The following is a 22,798-nucleotide window of genomic DNA, read 5'->3' as shown; positions in this document are numbered from 1 at the left end:
AGGCCTGCAGGGCCTGAGGTAAGAGGTGAAAAGATCTAAACTGTGAAAAATAAAACAGATTAAATAAATCACACGACTAAATGATTCATGTTTGTTTTTGGCTTTGGTTTCTTGGCATTATAATATATTATAACATTCAATATATATGAAGACTTTGTAATCAAAATAAATACAAATACTAACCCTGGGATTCTTAAGACCTCAGGCCCTCTTCAATAGCTCTTCTAGAAAATACGTAAGATTATTTTAGGACCTTTTCCAAAGAATTTATTTTGAACTCATATCAGAAAATGGCCTTTCTGTTGCTGGGTCTCAGAGTATCCAGCTGAAAAACATGGTTAAATATAATGGATTTTCATAAGATGTATGGATGTATGATTGGTGACGACAATATATTTATGAAGCAGTCCCACTCCCAAATAAACCTATTTGAATTTCTGTCATTTAAACAAAATAGGTAGATTTTTCAGGTATAATTATTATTTTGACACACACAGCAGCGGGGGACAATGAGGAAGGAACGTCAATATCTTCAAAACACACAGATCAATCAAGATTGACAGTGCATTTTTTAAAGAAGCAGACACCCCAGAAATCATCAAAGTCGGCATATACAAGCTGCAAACATAAGATAATTTAGAAGGAAAATAAAACAAAATATTTTTTTACCTAAGGCAAATTTTAAATGTTACATAATACAGTTTTGTAGGATGCATAGCCTCTAAAAGGAACAAGAAAAAGAGACAATTAGGATGTCAATGTAACTGAGATTCCTGCATGGAACATTTCAAAATAACATAAACAAAATAACCTTGCTAGAACGTCATATTGTGGTCTTGCAAAGAAAAGTAGAGTTTTAGAAAGACTTGGGTGAGTGAGGGACTAATTATTTAATGGCTTTTGCTGCATGACGAGAGGCTGCTGCAGAGTAGTGAAGAGAGGTCATTTGTTCACTGATGTACATATTTCACTGAGCATTATAGATTTTCTTTTTTCATTGTCTATTTAATTAATTTAATGAATATTTATTGCATCAGTGTAAAAAGCACATCAATGATAACCCAGCATAGATAAAGACGAGGCTTTGTTTGCTGTGTAATAATTCTAGTTTAACGACTTGATGACAAGGCGACGAACATCGGCCTCTCTAATTAAGGCGATGTCAGGACCACCTTACACACTTTCCCTTGAGATCAAAATACATTATATTCTCCGGCGAGGCTCGGCGTATCGCAGCTCTGGTTGTTGAAATAACCAGAAAAGTTGAAGTGGGGAGAAAAGAGAGAGAGAAGGAAGGAGCGGAGAGAAAAAAATAGAGCTACATTAGCATTTCTCTCCTAATGAGTTCATAAGAGTGACCCCTCTGGATCTCACATGAAAAGGAAGATTTCCTGCTGCGCTGTGACCTGAATTCAGTTGTCTCTCACTTTAGATACTACATTTTGCATGTTATATAAGGAAGGAATATATCAATACACACAGCATAATTTATCAGCAGCGGATTTCGATTCCTCATCTCCCCCTTTAAAAGCTGGTAGTCAATCTGAAGAAGGAAATAAATATATTATTGGTCTACACATCGGCGTGAGACACAAAGTGTTGATGAACATAATGCATGTTTAGCATATTTTGTTTTATATGATGTATTTCCTCCCTCTTATAAAAGTTGGGAGAGCAGATCAGTTTAGCAGACAATATGAATTGTGTCAAACAAAATGCTCTTTGTTGGAACAACATTCAGTCAAGGTCCTCTTTAGATCTATATTTGTCTCATCTTTTATCTGTTCTATTTTCATTGCAATGCACAATACTTCAAACAGAAATTACCCTAATTATCTCCCGTTTGTGCTTTGTGCTGTGTATGTGTTTCTGTGTCTCCATGTGTGAGCATCTGCCCGTTCAGTATGATGATTTGTCAATATCAGTTCCTAAATTCACCTGCCAGGTGAGTCCAGTGGTGAAATCCCTACTCTGCTGTCTATTCCACCTGCTAGTCATTCATAACAACTTCCTTGATGTAGAAATTATAGCCCTGGCTCTCACTGCCATCTTCAAGAAAACGACAGGAAACCAACATCAAATTATGATGAAAAGAGCTTGCAATTAAAGCAGAGAAAAGACACCATTTATCAAACGTGCAAATCAAAAAGGGGGGAGGTCCGAGGTGAGTGATTATTTGTGTTGCTCTTTGATTGGTGGAAGATGAGTCACCTTCTTGAAGGGGAGGAAAGTGTCTTGGGGGTAATGTGAGGAAAAGAGAGGGGCAGACGTGTGATCTGTTGATTTATGGCAACGCTGTCAGGAGGCTGTCTCAGACAAACTGTCATTAAAAGGAAATTATCTCCTTGATGGAAAAGGAGGGGAATTTGTCATGCTATGTCTATAGTTTGGATGTGTTTAAATTTGGAAAGAAGATGCTAGAGTATAAAAAAGAAAGCAGTAAATCCATGAATACAGGCAATTAAACAAACATCATGATATTCCTATGAAAGAAATCTAAAAAAAAAAAAAAAAAGTCTACAGCTGTGCTTGCAGCTCTGCAATGCTGCACAGCTGTGCTTTGAGATATATGCTAACATCAGCTGGCTAACATGCTCACAATGACAATGTGATTGTGAATAATGTTTATGTGTTGTGATGTTTACAATATTCAGTAGTCTTGAATTGCCAGACCTCTCTACACGGCACTGTGTTAGCACTGGGGATGTCTGGCTGCTATTCTTGGGGGGGTTGGGGGGGGGGTGATCTGGCTTGTTTGTATTCCTTTTAACAACAAGTCTCATTCATCTTGGGCGGCGCTAAACCCTGGATGCAGCAATGGTGCCCTCGAAAAAATAGATAGCGGAAAGGGAGGAGGATGCCTGCCATCTGGCTGAAATAGGCAGCCAATGGCTTTTCCCAAAAAGTCAACATCCGGAGAGTCGCACTACCCCCTTAGTTTAGTGTGTTAGCATGCTAACATTTGCTAATTAGCACTTAACACAAGTATTTAGTCATAAACTAAAGTATTGGACAAAATGTCAGGGAATCACCAAAGTTGTTGCAATTCACATGCTTTGTACTTAATCTTGTGGCAATCCATCCTTCAGCTGTGGAGAAATGTCACACAAAACCACAAAAGTCAACCTCGTGGTGGCACTAGAGGAAATGTCATTAGTGTTTATCATCTGGGAGCTATAAATGACAGTACAAAATATTGTGCTAATCAATGTCATAATATTGAGATATTTTTACTGGATAAGTAAAAGCTTTGATCTGCTGGAGGTGGTGGAAAAAGTCAGGGGATCACCAAAGTCAGTGGAATTCATCCTCTAAGGACCATGAATATATGTACAAACGTTTATGGCAATCTATCAAATAGTTGTTGAGATATTTCAACCATAGTAGTGGACTAACCAACTGACCGAAATTGCCATCCATAGAGCTGCAGCATTAATACTTTTGAAACAATGTACTTGAAAAACAAGTTTCCTCATGAGGATCCACTCCTCCACCCACTGTACAGATTAACAAATCCAATCATCAGACTCCTCTGTTGTCTTACTCGCAGAGATAAAGAGTGATTCACACCAAGTGGCACCTGACTCCGCCCTTCTATCTTTGCCAACCAGCAAAGATGACAGAAAAGAGAGAAGCACCTCTGACTAAGCTCCTCAGAGAAAGAGAAGGAGAGTTAGGGATCATTCATTCTTTCAGACTTGGCTCACTCTCACAGGCGAGACGGTATTAACTTACATTCTCCAAGCTTCAAAAACCTGAGTGCTTGCACGCCGCCATCATCGGTGGACAGCATTGGACAAACATGCACATGCACAGACACAATCTTTATGTCTTCTCTACATTTCCTCCACACACACCATGCACTGATACTTGCTTGTCCTCACTGCGGCCAAAAGGAAAATCCTCTGAGGCTATAATATCATGACAGAGGCAGTCTTTCTCTCCAGTGTGTGCACATGCAGCCCTGTCCCGCTGTCACTCCTGAAGACTAATAGGCAGATTAACACTTGGCTGACCCAGGTGCCTTGAGGGAAACTAATGGTGAGGGTGTTTACCTACAAACTTCACCCAGCTGGGACGGCCACCTTCTCTGCAGCGGACTTTCAGTTTGCAGGAATCTGCTGAGCTGGCCCATTGGCACCATGGGTTTCTTTTGTTGATAGGGGCAGTCGCTTAACTCTGTGTGTGCTGTAAGAGCGATCTGAGATGGCCTATCACACAATGCAACAAATGCGGTTGCTGAAATATTAAACAGAAGATCAGAATAAAGCCCTTCCTCTGCAGTTTTTTGTCCTCTTCCAAGGGAAAGTTTAGAGGTATTTCCCTCAGTAACGCTGTGGGAGAGGGCAATGTCTCGACTGGTGTAATTGATCAGGTTAGAGAGGCATGACAAGGCTCCTTTTGACTGCACAGGGCCTACATATGTCCAGAGGCTGGCCAAGATTCACCACCGGCGTCTTCCACTGTGCGCTGCAGTGTTGTGCTACATTCTTCAGGTCCAAAGGGGAAGTGATCCAGTCTTCTCAGCGCACACAGCTACTCCTTTCATCCCACTGTGTTATTGGAGAAAGCATTGAGCACTGCGTCAGGACCTGCTGTGTCAGGGTCAGGGTTCAGAGCTGACCCGCTAAGAGGTCGCGGGGCCCCCATCCAGTCTGTAATCAAGCACACAGCACACCTCGCTGACCCCGTTCCTCTGTCTGTGCCCGTCGCCCAGCCTCAGCCGGCCTTGGCTGCCTGAGATCAAACACGAAAGCGGCAGTACCTCTGGCCCTGTGTTATCAGCCTGGGTGTCTCATCACATCAACATGCAGGGCTAAACAGTAAACACAGCCAGCCTGGAATTGCTCACTGTGTGTGTGTGTGTGTGTGTGTTTATGTGTGTGTGTTTGTGTGTGTGTGTGTGTGTCAGTATCAGTATGGAAGCTTGTGCGTGACTGTGTCTGGGTGTGAGAAGGTTAGGGTTTGGTATTGCTAAGATTTAATCAATTCAGTGTTAGATTTATGTTTCTGCTTGACATTTCTAGTTCCGATTCTAGCCATTTTATTTGACCTGAGTAAAGCAACAGAAAGGGAAAAAAAAGAATAGATTTATTTTCAACAAATTTAGAGGGGTGATCAAGTAAACACCAAACGACATAAGCATTTGGAATCGTGTTTCTAGTGGCTTGATGATTTTAAGTCCAATGTTGAGGGTCGTTCTGGCAACTGAGTTGCAAAATTCTCTACACTGTTCACCGGCTAGTCGCTAACTTTGTCTGACTCTCCTTTGGTGCTGAGCAGGTGGAATAGAGTGGGGTTTTTGGTGCATTTTCCTAGCTGCCTGCTGTGACTGGAAATGAAGCTGATGAGAGCAATCAAAATGAATCACACATGCACAGCAACCCAGAACTTATCCATACATTACCCAGAGGACCTGTAGGTGAGAACACAAATTCAGACATTAAACAGACTTTATGCATCATGCCTCTTCTATGCTCTACCCAGGCGCCATTCCTCACCTAAACCAAACAGAGTATTTCCGCAGCTGCAGGTGAGAGTGTCTGACGCTGGAAATTTCCTGTTGTGTGCTACGTGTGAAAGAGCAACTGTGGATAAAGTCTGGACCTGATTCTGATGTGCCGGACATTATCTGGAGAGTCGTGTGGTAAAGTTCAGTGTCACTATGAGCGACCTCTTTTACAGTCACACTAATTTGACCCACCGCTAATATAAAACCTATTGATAAGAGCAGCTTAAGTTGCCATAACCAGTTATTTGTCAAAAATTATGAGGTATAGGTAGTGTAGACATCAAAAACACTTTTTTCTCATAACACGTTATATTAAACACTTCATCATAGACACCCTCAATTGCATGTAATTATTTGAACGCAGTGAAACACCGGGTTCATACCTTGCAACAGCTTCTATACAGCTGAAGAGGGACTGTGTAAAGAGTCCAAGCAAGCAATATTTAACCAGGTTGGTAGCTGATTTCCTGTGTGCAGCAGCCTGCACCATCAGGATATTAACTGTTAAAACCACTGGAGTGTGATACTTACTTGTGTTGATTGATTTCTTCTAGTCTAACAGAAAAAAAGTCCACAATTCCCGGGAGTTGTTACTAGAGAGGAAAGCATTTCCAGACGCAGGCACATGGTGCCAATTTGACAGGTTTAGTTAGGCACCTTGGCTCAGCTCCTTTGTTGTACTTAAAAAGCATCAGATGAGGTTTTTTTTATTTTTTTTAGGCTGGCTGCATTTGACTCTGTTTCAGAGTGGGGAAACAACTCATTTCATTCCTTTGTCTAAGGGTTTTCCCCCCACGTCTCCCAGCATGAAGAAATTGTTGCAAATGAGTCATTTCTTCTTGGCAGGCCTCAGGCGAGGAAGAAAAAAGAATAGCCATGTTCTCGAGTAGACAAAAGTGATTTACTTATCCTGTCACTGTTTTAATTACTTCTGATAGAAGTGGTGATTACTAATATTGAAATATATTTTCTGTGGTATCTTAAATTACATCTTTCAAAATAGTTTCACAAAAAAAAAGTTACCTTGTGTCTTTAAAAGTTGTCTGGATTGTCTGAGAGTAATCGTGTGTAAAGAAAAAGTGTATGGCAAATGTGTGTTGAGGTTTATATTTGTGTGCATGCATGACTGCATGTGTCGGTAAATTATTGTGCTATTGTTCCTGTCCCTCGGTCTGGAAGGGGAGATCAAAGGCAGACCGAACTGGCCTTTATTTCTGAGCTGACTCTAAACTGAAAATGTCATATTTTCCCCTCCACGCTCCTTTGGGCTCCAACATGTGGTCGCAGGTAATATTTCTAAAGTGCAATACATACAGCATGTGGGGCCCGAGACGTACGGTCTAGTGTGAAGCTACAGCCTGTTTTGTCTTGTCGCTAATTTTATTACAGCTGAAATATGCAGCCAGGAGAGCGTTTGAACTCTTGGCCTCAGTCTCGCCCAAGTCGTGGCCCAATTTGAGCCAAATTTGAAACCGTAAAATCCCAGAGGATGTATAGTAAAGTGGCTGTGCCAAAATCCTTCTTGCCCTGCCTCGCCCTGCCATCTGCTTCATAAAGTGTAGTCACGAAAAGGCCTGTGAGAGTGATATTTAGTGCCACCACACCTCTAAGTGAGTTCTGTAAACATTCATATTATTTCACCAAATGTTCTTCAAAATGGATCAGGAAGGTATTTCATTCAGGGCGGGGCGTGGTGACCTCCTGCCCCTGTTGATTTTACTGTGTTTGTGCCTTCCCATTGCTGTTAATGTCATTTTCCCTCTTTTGAATCACTTGACTTGCCCTGGCTTTGACTTGGAGTGATGCTCATAAACAAGCCTCCCTTGTGCATTTCTCTGTTTTATCTCTATCCAGTACATTGGCCGCCTTAATGTTTGATTTGTCTGGGAATGCCAGTGCTGTTGGAGGGGGGTGGGGGTCATCTTTTTCAGGCACTACAATGCAAAGATGCAAAGACATATAGAGGCAAGAGAGAAACAAATAATTTAACAGAGGCTAATCCACCAGAGATGACACTTAAATGTTCACGCATTTCCATAGACAGCAATCCCACCCACCACCACATAAAACATGTGAATGTTTCCTCTCTTTGTAGACCACAACTGGCCCAGGTTCAGACTTAAAAGGCATTCCCGACCTCTTTATCGAGCCTTTGAGCCTCATTTTTATATCGTTCCTTGCTTTAATCCAACACATTCAAAGACTGTTCTCGGGTTATGAGAATTCCTTGGGTCAATGATGAAACAACTGATATAGAAAAGTCCAGTTTTTCACCAAACTATTAAAGGGGAAGGCGTGCAATGCAGTTTTAGCAGCCAACACAGGAGATGTTTTAATTTGATCCGTTATGGCAAATGGAAGTCATTGCAGACATTTTCCTTCCACTGTTTCTGTGAAAGTACTTGAAAACTTAAATAGTGTTCATCGTGGTATTTAAAGGAATAGTTCAACATTTTAGGAAGTACGCTTAATCCTTTTCTGGTGGAGAGTTGGATGAGAAAGTTGACACCTTAGACTTCTTTTTATTGACCCTTGGAATGACTCCCGCAAGGAAATTGAGTTTCCAGCAACTTGCAAAAAACAAAAGGGAGGTATAAAAAAAAAAATACAGCATAAGATAATCAATAAACTCTTAGCTAAATAAATATAGAAAGTAAAACAATAAACAGTAAGCAATGAACTCATAATTAAATATATATAGAGATATGAATGCAGGTCAAATAAAATTCAGGGAAAATGAAATCAGATAAGTTAAGTGTAGAGAAGCATATAAGATAAAATATGTATTATTGTATATGGCAGAAATGAGCAGTAAAATCGAATCATTGCACTTAAGTGGTGGATTAAGTTATTGCACAAAAAGTGCAGTGTCCAGGTAAGTATGAGTAGATTATTAAGTGCACAGTGAGTGGCTCCCACTCCTTCCCTTCTGTTTGCCTCATTTCATTTCCTCCCCCCGAGTGAGGAGTTCTCTTCTCTTGTGTTAGTCATAAAGTAATCTCAGGTATCTGCACATGAAAGCAACGGGGCAAGATTTTAGCATCGGAAGTGTTCTGGTTTTCCGTTTTCCGTTCAGTTTGCAGTGCAAGTAGTGTTGACCAGTCACATTTGATCAGGCTCTCCTTGCATGCAGGTGAACCGTCAATTTGGAGAGCAAGAGCGTAACACATTGGCCATAATGCAATGTCAGAACCCATCTTCTATTGTCTGACCATTATTCAGCTTTTTTTCCTAATTTATCCGCATTCATATGCAGAGATCTGTTTTTAAAGATTAGCTGAAATGTCATCTGGACTTACAAAAAGTTAACCATGACCGTCCGGCACACAAGGCCTGGATATCTGCTGGCTACACTGGATTATAAAAGGTCCAGTGCAGTGTCCAGTCGCATACACTTTCCCTTATTGAAAACAACGGGAAAAAGAAACTGCTGCTCAGAATAAAACACTATGAGGTACTTTAATCAGGCTCCCTGTTTCCACCATAAAGCGAAAAAGCGCATTCCCTAAAATGTCTAACTATTCCTTTAAGGCCCAGTAGACATTCAGAGAAATTGTTACATCCAGTCAGGAAGACATATTGCTGAGATTTTAAGGTTGTCTTGAAATTGTTGGCATGAGTACCAGTGCTGTTAACCCTTTAATCCTCATCCTGCAGTCTGGATTACGGGTGTCAATGGAATAACATGACCAAAGACGGAGGAAGAACGAAATATTTTCATGTTCCCCTGAAAGAGAGAACGTGGCCCTTTATTGAAATGAGTTCAGTGTTGTTACTGGCCAAACTGACATTATTAGTCATAGTAACACAGCCGACATTATAACCGGGCTGGACAGTGTTGGCGACCCAGCATGAGTGTTGGAGCAGTGAATATGTGTTTTAGGCACCCTGAGTGCTGCTTGGCTTCAGTGCATTAGCAGTTTCAGCCAGATGCTCAGCGTGATCTGTCAATGGGGATCGGGTCTGGATCACAGTGGGTGAAAATGAAATTAATCTTGGTCCAACAAAACATTGCACAACTGTTTCTTCTCAATGATATGAGAAATGATTAAATAATACGAAGAAACAAAAAGGAAACTATGCGTATTGTGGTTGTTTGATGATGTGAGAGTGATGGGTGGGGATTTCTCTGCTCTTGCAATTGAGATCAAATGTAATGATTTTTCAGACAAAAACATATTTTCAACAGATGCCGTGATCTAGGCAGAGTGAAATTCACCTGGAAAGTCCAATTAAAACAGACCTTTTTGATGCATAATTAAAACGGCTTGATATAAAATATAACCTTTCAGATGAACATACATATTTAGGTCTAAATCTAAATCCTCTTACGCACTAAAGTTATTTAAGAGTATTTAAAGGAAAGAAAACAGAAACCTTAATTGTTTGTATTTTTCCTAAATCGTGTAATTTGTACTGATGCCATAATGTAAAACTGCATGCACTTACATGAGCAACTAGCAGTGATTGAAAGTTTACAGGAAACAAAAATAGTTATTATGAGCGGGCATGATGTGAAATTGGCGTCAAAAACAAAGCCCAACATCGCACCCTTTCAATTCTGAGCAGATGACACTGCCTTAGCATACATTACACATGCATATTATCTTGACTAATCACGCTATTTGTGGGCCTGATTGCAGTGTTGCTTAAGACGGGGTGAGCAGGGGGCTCCTTTGTGCTGGAGCTAATGATGTCCCTTTGTGATAGGACTGGGTGTGAGGGTTGAGGACACTGGAATAGACTCCGAAGAGCTGCAGTGTGGGTCTTAGTGTGACTGGCAGCTGCAGTAATCCGCCCTTTGTGTCTTCAACAGGGCCCCACTGAGCTCCCCTGACAGGGACCGATGTTCCCAACTCCACCAGACAGCCCAGATGGGCCGAGTGACACGGAGGGAGAGAAAGAGGGAGGGAGACAGAAAGCATCGAGATGGATGGGGAGAGGGAGTAAGGAAGTCAAAAGAGGAGAGGGAAGTAAAAGGAGAGAAGAGGATCAAACGATGGGGTAAAAAGAAAATCCTGGGAGGAAAATCTAAAGGAGAAAGTGTATTGGAATGGGGTTCTGTTCCTGAAAGCCTCTTGACAGCTCTGTTGCTGCTAAGACAGGACGGGCTCAGTGGCTTCGGATCAGGGCTGGCTTGTTTGCCCAGCATTTGTTTTTTGTTCCTTTGCGGTCACCCTGAAGCGTGTCTGAGTAAGGAATCTGATTGGTGGAGGCATTCTGGGCGAAGCAAAATTAAAATCCATGGTTGCACACGATTACAGCAATACACAGACACACTCTCTTTCCCTCTTTCTGTCACACACAAGAAACTGTTTATTTACACTGAGTGGTCTCGAGTTGTCATGATGTCTAACAGGACTAGGACTACAATTTTTTCTGTTGCTGCTCGTGGTTTGTGTTTGTCTCATGCCATTACGCTCATGTTGCAGAGTGTGGGTTTCCTCAACAGCTTTTACATGCGTAATATAAGTGAAGCCTCACGCAATAAGCTATGTGCCATGACCACATCCTGCTCCACAACGTCACAAGAGATCATCCACAGGACCAACTCACTGAAACGAGTCACCCGGGAAAATGGAGAATTTAAGAGCAGCATTTTGAGTGATTTTTCTACAGGCTTCAACTTTTTATTTAAGTGAGGAAAATAAAAACATTTCTACCTCCATTTAAGGAAACAGTAAATCTATTAAATTTCAGTACAAGAAGAAGAGAGATTTAGTTTTTCTTTGCTGTTGGTGTGTCCTATCATACGCTGACATTGTTAGTATTCAAAAGTGATGCATCCCTATCCTTAACAAAGTGGTTTTGGTGGCCTGACCTTAACCCTACTATATGCAGGCATGTAGGGATTTGGATATAGAGATATTGATATCCAATCAAGTTGGCAGTGGACCTTTTCCAGATACTTTCAATATGATGATTCACCCAGAAGAGCTCAGGGAAAACAAATTCCATTTTCCCCAAAACATTGGCAAACAACCTTTCTGAAGGAGCAGGATATTGGGATGCTGCTTGAAAAATGAAATGATCAATTGATTATCAAAGTATAGGTTGATTCATCTAATTGATTCATCGACTAATCCTTTCAGCTCCAGTTATGGAAAAAGGGAAGTTTCATTTCATGATATGGGCAGAGGGGTGGGGTGGTTTAAAAATCTGTTTTTTTTTGTATGTCACAAGTTTCAGTAACACAAGAAATTAAAAGGAATACTTTAGGGTTGTCCTGGTGGACTTAAAAAAGGACACATTGTAAACGCAACATTTTCCCGTCTGTTCCTGTCCATAAAGGCAAAAGTGCATAGAGATACCTAAAAAAGGACATATTGTCACATTGATGCGTTATATGAAAAAGCATTGATGAAATTCCAAGTATATACAGTTAGCAATGCAAACGGGGTCTTATTGGAACAAGGTAGTTAGGAGCTTTATAGACAATACTATTGTAATATTGATCATTTATGGAGGTATGGCATTGGAACCAGGAGATACATACACCTGCCAGTTTCATTTCAATATTACATCAAGAAGAAGAAGAAGAAGAATTATTACTTTATTAATCCCGCAAGGAGAAATTCAATCATCACGTTTTGCACAAATTCTTGCAAGTAAGTCGTTCAGCTGAGTGAGTCATAAAACACAAGTTTTAAAACAAAAGGAATTTACTTAGAAATATCACAAGCTTTTGAAATCTGACTCACTGAGCAAAGCTTTCCCTTGAAGGTGGTGGAAACTTGACTGAGCAGTCTGTATAAAACTCATATTTGATCTATTCATTTAGTGATTTGTAGTATTTTAAGGACAACAGCAATCGATTTAAGATGGTTTGCATAAAATATTTTTTTTATGTATTGATTTCACCATATAGGAGGAGAGAAGAGTTCTGTCAGTTGGAAAAGACTCGTCTTGCTGAGTCTGTTTGGTCAAAATCCCATGAGACTGTTCAGTGGTCCCTAATGACAATCAGTAAGCGGTGTAAAGATGTTGGTCAGCAGAGTCAAGAAGACAAGCCCAAATAAATCTCCCAGTGGAAACAACGGTTTCCTACAAGCTTAACATCTAACCCAAATCCAAAGTCCCGCACCATGATATTATCTACTCTTACTGCAACCAAGATGACAGGCCTTTGATTTTAGTGTGAATGAGCTCTTCACTTGAGACATCAAACAGAACATAAAGCAACAGGATTTGAGAAAGATACAGACCCTATTAATCTTCAGCTTTCTTTTTAATTTATATTTAACCACTGGCTTGGCACCAAGAAAAGATTGTGTTTATGGCCCCCTAAAATCCATCATTAATTTCTTACTGCTAAACCCAGGCCAAACAATGTTGTAAATAATGTTAATCACAGATGAAACTGCGTGATTTCACCATCAACATTTCCTCAAACAGCACTGTATTTACCCCGGCTCCCACAACAGGCTGTTGAGCCCTAAAGCCTTGGTACTACACTGCGAGTAGAAGAAGTAATTGTCTACATTGAATTGCATGAGTTCAAATGAGAACTTGCTCGGATGTGTTTGGAAGCTAATTGGAAGATAGAAAACAGCAAACAGCTTTGGTGAAGGGGGCTGGGTCAATGTAAATTCACACAAATGCAGTTTAAATAATATTGAATGCATCCATTCAGACAAGATGGTGTGTGTGTGTATATGTGTGTGTGTGTGTGTGTTTCGAAATAACAAATTTAAAATCCCAATTAAACATTAATTCGTCCGACTAAAACAAAACAGCAGAAACACGACTCCAAATAGTTCTAATGTCGTTCTGTATCTGCTGCATAGATAAATTAACAAATAATTGCTAAAGTTTGCAAAGAAAGTGTTCACATGTTTGTCTGCATGTAAAGTCCGAGAGCCTTGAAGACAGGGACAGATGACATCTACGTAACAAAGACCATATGCAGATGCAGAAAGAATCATTTATGCTTTAGATGCAAATTACCTTATTAATATAGACTCAAGGAAATTAAATGAACTTCTCTAATTCAACCCCAATTATGATTTTCAAGAGGTTGCGGAAATGCAGTTTAATATATGTTTTTGATAAATTAGCATTTTAAATTCACACCCTTGCCTCCCCTATTATCCATGTGTGTGCATGTGCCCATTTGTACATTGGTGCTTGTGTGTGGTAACAGATGTGTTAAATGAAGGGCAGTGAGTGAACCAAATCGGATGCACACGGTCTGTAGATTTCCCAGTTTGGGAGCGGATTAGAAACCAAGGAGCTGCACATCCATCTTTCTATCTCTGTCTAATTGGCATGTCATAATTGCCACTCCACAAAGCCCAGTGAAGTCTGGACTCTGAATGACTAAAAGTAGGTGTCTTCACACCCTACACTCTTAAGTAGCAATTTTGGTGAGGAAATGTGCTGTTTGAGGCCTTCAATTTGATAGTTGTGGTAAAAGAAAAGCTCGGATCAGGGTTACAATTCAACATAATTAACGCCTATCAGAAGCCAGTGACTCACTTTTCCTTTTTCCTTGAACTGGAAACATCATATACATGCATGAAGATCTGAAGACAACCAACTACAAGATTACAAACAAGCAGCAAGAGCGGATCTCCACAGCACAGAAAAGTAGTAAGTATAAGGGCGCAACAAAACTTTCCAGGGAGTTTATGCTAGCTTCACATAAGTCATATTTGAGCTTGGTCTCAAGTTCTGCTTCATGAACATGATGAAATGGCCTTTAAAAGTGCTCTCAGAGGAGCCAACACTTCAAGGGCTTCTTAGAACCCGCACCACTGCCTTGTATCACCCCGGGAGAGGGGAAGAAAAGAGGGCCAAAGAGATATAGAAAGAGAACGCAAGAGACAGCGAGCAAGAGGGAGAACACTCTAAAAAAAAACAAAATGCAAAAGAGTCATAGGGTCTGAGATGAGCAGAGAAACCCTCACAGAGAAAAAGAAACTCAAAATGAAAGAGGGCAGAGCCCACTCTCTTTTTTTTCATTCGGAGCTGATCCTCAGATCAGATGAGATAAGAACACAGTAAGTTCACTCTCCGCTTGCAGCTGAGTTCAGGCATTTCTTTTTCCAACTTACTCAATGTAGGACTAAAAGGAGGACCAAAAGAAAAAGGAGGCGAGAGCAGCATGAGCGTGCCCACTAGCTTTTAGTCAGGAAGCCTAATGAGTTCCTGTGGGATGGAGCCTGACTGTCAATCATCCTCATTCTTCTCCAACAGTATGCCGTGTCGTCCTGTACGCGCAGAACCAAGAGGCATGAAATAATTAGAGATGGCCAACCAGCCACAGTGTGACTTGGTTTGTCTGGCAGAGGGAGGCAGTCACAGCGTGTCTCTCTCGTGTGAGTTGACATTTGAATTTGTTGGATTGCAGTAATGGAAGACACTGTACCCGCCTTTGCGACGACGCTAAAATGTGACAATGAGGTAATAGTGTTACAGCATGTTGCGTAATGTCGCCATGATTCCTGACTTATTGTGAGGGTGATGAAAGAAAAAAAATGGTTAGCAATGGGTTCAGCATATGATGAAAGGGATCCCCTGCTGATAGGGCAGCTGTGAGGTTCTTTTTAAAGACGGGATGGCAAAGAATGAGAAGGGAACGAGGGAGTAATGGATGAGTGCAGAGAAAAAATATCAGGCCTATTGTTCGGCTGATTTCTTTTGAAAAAAAAGGAGTTGGTGTGGAGCTGATGGGGGGGTGGGGGTGCTGTACATACAGCTACACGCCTACAATAAAATATTTATCAGTCGTTACCCAGTGCGTGCTGGGGTTGATTATATAGACCATGCAACCAATTAACATTTCTGTACCATCCACACTTTGGCTTAACCTCTTTTTTTTTGGCCATAAATGCAAATAAGAAAACACACAGAAGGAAAGGAGGCTGTGGGAGGGGGGGAGCCAAAACCAAATGAACCATCCCTGGAAAAAACAAGAAGAGGATTTAGTAACATCTGCATGTGAATAGATGCTGCCTAACATCGACAGGGGCTGTAAGGACTTTATGTAATTGCTGATGAACAATGTCACGGAACAGGCACGTTGGGGGAGGAACGGCTTAGAGGGTCATGTGACGAGAACTATCTTTACATTGGAAGCAGCGAATGAGCCGTATGACTGTGCAAATGTAAATACTGTGACACCTTCTCAGACGTTTCACGGACCTCTCAGTGAGCACAGGGGAAGGGGAATTGTGGGTGAAGCCTGTATTATGTTGTAATGTGTATAAAGGGGGCTGCAACTGACGGTTATTTTATTATAATGATTAGACCGCCAAACATTTTGTCCATGAAATGTCAGAAAATAGTGATATGTCTACAAAAGTCCTCCAAATTAAACTACAAATTATGTTATTTGTTCATGCCTCTCATACGTGTATGCGTTTTCTGCTCCAAAATCAAGCAGAGAAGTCACAGCTTTAAAAATAAAACCATTTTTCTTATACAGAAATCATTGGATGAAATACTACTCTGTTAAAGTTCGGGAGACTTTGTTGTCATTGGGAACGACCGTGGAGTTGGTTAAAAGAAATCAATGTTAACTGTCGGCTGGAAACAACAGTCGTGTCCAAGTGTTCTGTTGACATATTTATCCATCTCGACCTCCTCCCTATATAACATCGTCAAACTTCCTATTTTGCTAAAGATGCACAGATGTCATAATTCCCACAGTGTGAACATGCTTATTTTTAGTTTGGGAGGACAGTCTCAAGTTTTTCATTTTGTCTGACCAAACAGTCCAAACCCCAAACAGATTCAGTTTACTATAAGACATAGAAATGGAGCAAATCTCCCAATTGATGAGCTAAAGAGAATTTTTGCCTTGAAAAATGACTTATCCAAATAGATACAGCTTAATTTTCTGTCAATTATCTAATTATTGGAGCACTAAGTAAAAACAGGCATAGTTTTAATAGTGCTTTTTGCAGTTGACATTGCCGAGATCCATCCAGAACTCAAGGCTGAGTGAGCAGCCAGCGAGCCACAAAGGTTAATGGATGGCTTTATCATTAATTAAGCCCCCCCTCACACACTGCTAACATTTCTGACTGTTAGCTAAACTGTCTTGCGTACCTCTCCACGAGTCTTGACACGGAGTAAAAACACCCACGGTCCAAGGTTAATTACACGTCCATCTCTTTACAAAAACACTGCATTGTTTCCTCTTTGGTTTGTGTAATAAGCTGGCAGGGAAAGGCAGGAGTGTCTGTGCCACGGGTGGTGGGTTGGGCATCGGCTCAGGGGACGGAGTGCGAGGGTTTTGAGAGCGGCCAAGATTGACCTACGAGGCGGGGCAGGAGAATTGGCCCGGGATCTGAGGCGGTGGTGTGAGGACTCTGGGGAGCCGCTCTATCTGTGGGCATCCAGCCAGCTGTGATCTACCGTATTTCCCCGTCAGACAGGCCAGTAACACACTGATGCCAAGAGGAGAGGAGTGTATTTGAAGCTGACAGCGATAGGAACATCATTAAAAAAACACTTGATGATTATTAACATGAGAGTTAAAAAAAAAAAAAAAAAAAAGAGGCAGAAAAAAAGCATAATGACAAAACACATACAGTGGACACATTTATTCTGTCATATTGCTCCTTATAGTAGATGTGTTTTCCTTTGCTATCACAGTTTGGATCAGATTGTTTCACCATGACATAGAGACTATCACTGAAGAATATACCAAAGGCATCAGAACAATGATGTGCCTTTGACTTTCCATAAATGTATCTATCTAAAGAGTACATCTACCTGTACATAGAACTCTTATTGCATGTGCATGTCTGTCTATTCTGGAAGTCTCTTCTGTTGGTCCTGTATGCCCAGTTTTTCCTGTTCAAGGGTCAAAGGGCAGATGGCCGCATGCTGTCAAGATTAAAAATCACTTTAAAACAAATATGTGATCTTTGCCTATAAAATAACTTTACTTCATGTCCACCCAGCCAACGGTCAACTGTTGTTTTTTTAAACCACTTGATGGACAATTCATTGCTTATTTCATAAATAGAACATTTACAAACTTTGCACAATCCAGCAGCACTGGATGAGGTGTTTCTTTATTGTTGACTAAGTTAAGGTAATTGTACAGAGATCCAAAAGTCCTGAAAAATGATTTATTTCAAATCTTGTGCACACAAGATAATAACTAGTGTGCAAATATTCTTATCTTGTACACAATGTGCACACAGAATTATCTACAAACATCTTATGTGCATAGGATAATACCTTGCCTGCACAAGTTAATCATTTATGCAAACACAAATTTAAAGCAATACAATATTTCGGGACTTCAGGGCATCTTTAAAATTGTTATTAGTTATTTTCTTTGTCTCTTCTGGCACTGTTGACTCCAAAGGTTTTCCCAAAAAGAATCAAACTGCTATGTTGAACTTTAGGCACGATTTAATCCGGTGATCCATTAAAGCAGGCAGTGACAAGTCAACACTGCATGTCATGTCCAGGCTCCCCTAGGCTGGGACTACGTACACTTTGACTCCATCACCCCAAGGGATAGATCTTAAATGTTCATGAACTTATTGCAGCTCACATTATCTCTTCTCCTCAACCACTAACCCTCCTCTATTTTTCACTTTTCTCCACTTTTCTCTCCCTTTCCAATTTTCGCTCCCAGCTCCTTTCCCCTTCTCTACTCTTGTCATTTTCCCCATTTCTCTCCCCTTTCTCCTCGGCCTCTGCTGTCCCCAGGGGGTAAGAGACAGGCTAGGAGTCTTGCTGTATGTGCTGCTGTCATGGCCTGAGCTCCCTTCTTGAGGATCCTTTGATGGTGTTGGGGATTACTCATCCCTGTTCGTTGGGCGATATACCACTGTCACCCAGCAGCAGCAGCAGCAGCAGCAGCAGCAGCAGCAGCAGCAGCAGCAGCAGCAGCAGCATCAGCATCACATGCATATACAGATATACACATAACTGCACCATTATTTTTATGTTTAGGAATTTTTACTTTTTCCACTGCCACACTTCAATGTTAGAACTACTGTTGTTATCAAGATAATAAGTTATGTTTTGCTAATAAATTAAGTTGTGCAGTGTTGATAGTGCAGTTATTGCTTTCCTTATTTTTGGTTTCACAACAGTTTTTCAACAGTTTTTTTATTTGTTTACTAAACACACTCACCAAGAAGTGTAGTTAATAATACATTTGTGGAAATATTTTCAAATGAATACCAACATCAACTTACAAACTGAGGTTAACAATCAGACTTTTTTGCTTGATGCTGAGAAGTTAGGGATTAAAATGTGCAACCCCTGGTTAAAAAAAAAAAAGAAGGCAGGTCCTATAGTAAACAATAAAAACATTTGGGACACTACCTGTGTTAATTTCAGTGACCTAAATTTCTATTTTGGAAACACAGCCCTGAACTGCTAGTACTGTACAATTTGCGTGTACTGTACAAACAATGTTTGACAAACATGTTTGATATTTACGACCCAGCATCTAGGCAGGTTGTGTAATCTGAAATATAGTCGTGGAGTGCAAACTGCCAACAGAAAAGGAGCGCTGACACAAAGGTGGGGATGGAAATGTTACAATAAAGTCAAATTTTGTATTATAAATAAGTGAGGGAGCTTCATGATAATCTCCAGTTTTACTGAAAGCTGCTCGGTCCGGTCACTGAATTAATGAATGTTGTGCTATTGCCTATATCATCTGCTTAGTGACAGTTGTGAAGCTAATGCGATAGATGGTCAAATGAAAATAATAATTGTTAAAATATTAAATATGAGAAAAAGGGAAGATGTTAAGACAGTAAGAGTAAGATACAATATCCCCTTGCCATTCACACATTAAGTAATGGTAACAGAATGCAAGTATAAGTCTAAATACTAAATGATGAAAAATAGACAACAATCTCCATTATGCTACAGACCAACGAAGGTGACACTAAGTCTGTTGTGACAAATTACTTTTTATGGTTGCTCGAATCTCCTGAAAATTAAGGTGGCTTTCAACATACATTGGTTTCTTTGTAGGCTGGCTGTAGGGTGTGGCCGCTGGTGACTGGAGCGTAGTTCTCATCCAAACTCCTCCTGTGTGCCAAAGATTATTTCGTTTCACGGTCCCTTGAGGAATTTGGGAGCATCTCCTTAATGATCCTGAATGGTGCAGTGGTGGCAGTGTGTCGGCTGCTGGTGTGTAGGAGATGGGAGATGGAGCAGCAGAGCTCCACAGCACCTCATTAGGCCCAGGACTCCCCGAGCTGGAGCCACATTAAAGAGCAGCCATGCCTTTCAACATGTGCTGGCTGGTCTCCCTTCCGCTTTCTACTCTGCTGGAGCAGTCTCGCACATTTCAGATGCATCCACACATACACAAAATGTAAGAGGGAGAAGGAATGATATGGCGCAGTATGGGGAAGAGGAGAACAAGATGGAAGGCATGAGAAAAAGAGGAGGTAATTTAATCATGGCTCTTCTGGTGCTTGTTGTGATGTTTGCTTGGGCTCTTGTATTTGATAAGACACATCATTAAGATATCCAGCATATGTCTGGCTCACAATTAAATCCAAAACATAAAGAGAAAAATTGCTTTAGGAAAATAACGATGGCAGTAACAGATCCTCCATATATCCTGACTTTCAGCGCAGACTCTTCCTTGAATGTGCCAGCCAGGCAGGGATCACAATAATCCAGTAAAGCTCCCACCTCTTCACACACTTAACAGAAGTGGAGGGAGCTCCTCCTCCTCTGGGAAGTTTGACTTCGGAGGCTTCATGAGGTCAGGCCCGTTGTTATCATTGTTGTATTTGTAACACTCAAACGGCGATCGTCTCGCTGCCCGCCCATTTCAGCTGACGACCCGGCTCGCCTCTGAAAGGAGTGAGATTAAATTGCTTCCTCTGCAAGTGCATAGAAATAGAAAAAAGGGTGTTTGCTGAGGATTGGTATTCAAATTGCTGTGGGAATTTTGCATGCATGTGTTTGCTATCTGTGTTTACGATTTAGAAGGGTTTTGCTGTAAACAAGCAAGCATGAGAGAGCTGTTTGGATGATATGATAAAAACGCACATCTCTTTTAAGTGCTAGAATCAATATCCCATATAATCATAAACATGAGGGAATTAAAGAGCTATGTTCTTCTGTGGTTGGAAGGACATACTGTAAGTCAGATTAATGCAGTTTAATTCAATTAGCACTTTGCTGGGCGTGGCATGGAGGCCCAGAGGGAGATTTTGTTGATGGTGTGCAGCGAGCAAAAAGTGAGCCAAGAGAGGATTGCCAGTTAATATGATGATATGATGAGAACATTTGGTGCCATAACAAGCAACAAACTGAAAAGTTTTAATTAAGGGCAAAACAAGCCTGCGATCTTTCACACACAAAGTTGGCTACAGTGAGGAGTGAGAAAGTTTCATAAAGGGCTGAAAAACGGGTTAGGAATGGAAGTTATAATTAAAATCAGCCTGTCTGTCTGTCTATTTCTCTGACTGCCAAACAAAGAATTCATATTATGGATGTAACTCCCTGTGCAAGCAAATTTAAGAAAAAAACAGCAGAAATGCAAAAAAAACACCACAAAGGAGAGCCTAAAGGTTTTTACTCTCCAGCGTGTCCCTGTCACAAGTGACACAAGCAGTTATTTTCCTATTTTCACTGCATTTCATTTAAATTTCCATTCTGTGTCTTAGAAATGAATATTTGATCTTTTCTCCCTGAACATGTCACCGGTGGGCCTTTGAAGCTACGAGACATTGCATTGTGTTTGTGACACTGCGGGATATACAGGAGGAAAAGATCAAACTCCTCTGCGGAGAGAGAGCATGAAATGGTAAACACTGTGTCCTGGCGGTTTACCTATTTAGAGGCCCTCTTTGTTTCAAGTGTTCTGACCACAAATGTTTCGGGGCAACAGTGTTGTACAGTACAATTTCTTTTCTGGAAATGATTATCTGCTTTCATGTTCTGTTTGTTTTTTTCCTACTTGGACTGTGTTTGTTCTGTAAAATGCTGCTGCAGTTTGCAAAAAAAACAACCAAACTTTCTCTCTCTCACATCATCATGATTCTTTAAGTTTTCTTTTGTTTTTATGTTATGCTCTGCATATGCATGTGTCTTTGTTTGTGTGAGCAGTGACAGCAACAGCAGCACTGGAGGTCTGTGCAGTAGCAACTTGTGGAATTCCCCTACCTGAGATCAAATAGAAAAAAAAAGGCTCTCACCTGCGTCTACGACACGATGAAAAGTGATAACAAATGAGATGGGGACGGCCAGGGGCTGAAAGAAAGTGCGAGAGATGGAATGAGCTTTATACAGTAGGTGTTTTGTAAATCTTGAATGTGCTCTAGCGTTGATCAGCGACACCCCCGACATAACAAGTGTGGAGGAAACACACAAAAATATTGATTCTATGCTCCAGATTATATATAAAAATAGAGAAAAACATGATAAGCACGGTCTCATAAAAAAGTGGAAATTGAGCACCCTAGTTAGTCATAATTGGCTAATTTTGTTTGTAAGGTCATGATAGCACTTGAAGCCTCTCTGGATCCCTTCCCGCAGAAATGCAACATGCAACACAGGCAGCCCTTTTGTGTGCCAGCGAGCACTGATGTGCTTTCTGTTTCCATGCCAACTCACTTTCATCTTTCATCTTTCTTACCAGCTCATCCTACGCTTCAGATGAATTAGGTTTGTTGCAAATTCTTTTGAAGTGCACACACAACCCCCCTATACAACCCCACTTCAGTGAAACAAAACAAAAACACCGAGGAGCTACAAATGTACGCCAGTAATCTTACTCATTTTGGCTCCTTGGCTAACCAATGGCACCACGGACAGGGTATTTCCACTTCATTTCAATTTGGAATACGTCCTTCGCTCCTTCTACCTCTTGGCTTCCATTTTCTGCTGTTGTGAGCTGCTCTGCACCGCACAATTCATTTCCATTATGGAGACGGTCGCTGAGAGGGTTGCATTGTGGGTTGGTAATGATCTTCAATTACGCTGATGCCTGTACCTAAGGGGTAAAAGGAAGGTGGGGGTCTCTTAAGGATCAAAGGTTTAGACCTGAAGAGGACTTCTGTATCCTTGCAGATGCATTTTCTCAAGATGCTCCAGTGAATTCTGCCTCTGGACACAGAAAGGCAATTTCCAGGCCCTGGGCTGTGTGTGTCAGTGATATGGTGCTGGAAAATTGGGTATCAGTTGGAGCCCGGGCATTTGAGATATCGACGATAAACACGTCAACTTTGCTTCCTTCTGCTCCTCCATATTTTACTTTTAATTTAAGATTAAAGCTGATAATATTAGCTCCACAGCTGTTAATCAATATTTCATCAATGGCTGAAATGACTA

General features: G+C 40.9%; 1 protein-coding gene across 1 annotated transcript in view; it reads right to left on the bottom strand.

The window, feature by feature from the left end:
- The window catches only part of lef1 (lymphoid enhancer-binding factor 1), a 68,226-nt gene extending 45,888 nt beyond the window's left edge, over positions 1–22,338 (bottom strand). The window contains exons 1-2 of the mRNA XM_083934333.1: positions 22,243–22,338; positions 21,664–21,718 (exon numbers count right to left, since the gene is read on the bottom strand). The gene's annotated coding sequence lies outside the window, so the exon portion shown is untranslated. The remainder of the gene's footprint in view (positions 1–21,663; positions 21,719–22,242) is intronic.
- Positions 22,339–22,798: the final 460 nt, after the last annotated feature.

The sequence above is a fragment of the Echiichthys vipera genome, assembly GCF_963691815.1.
Source record: "Echiichthys vipera genome assembly, chromosome: 2".
Lineage (NCBI taxonomy): Eukaryota > Metazoa > Chordata > Actinopteri > Perciformes > Trachinidae > Echiichthys > Echiichthys vipera.
Note: the sequence above shows the minus strand (reverse complement) of the source record. Positions and strands in the feature narration are given on the sequence as shown.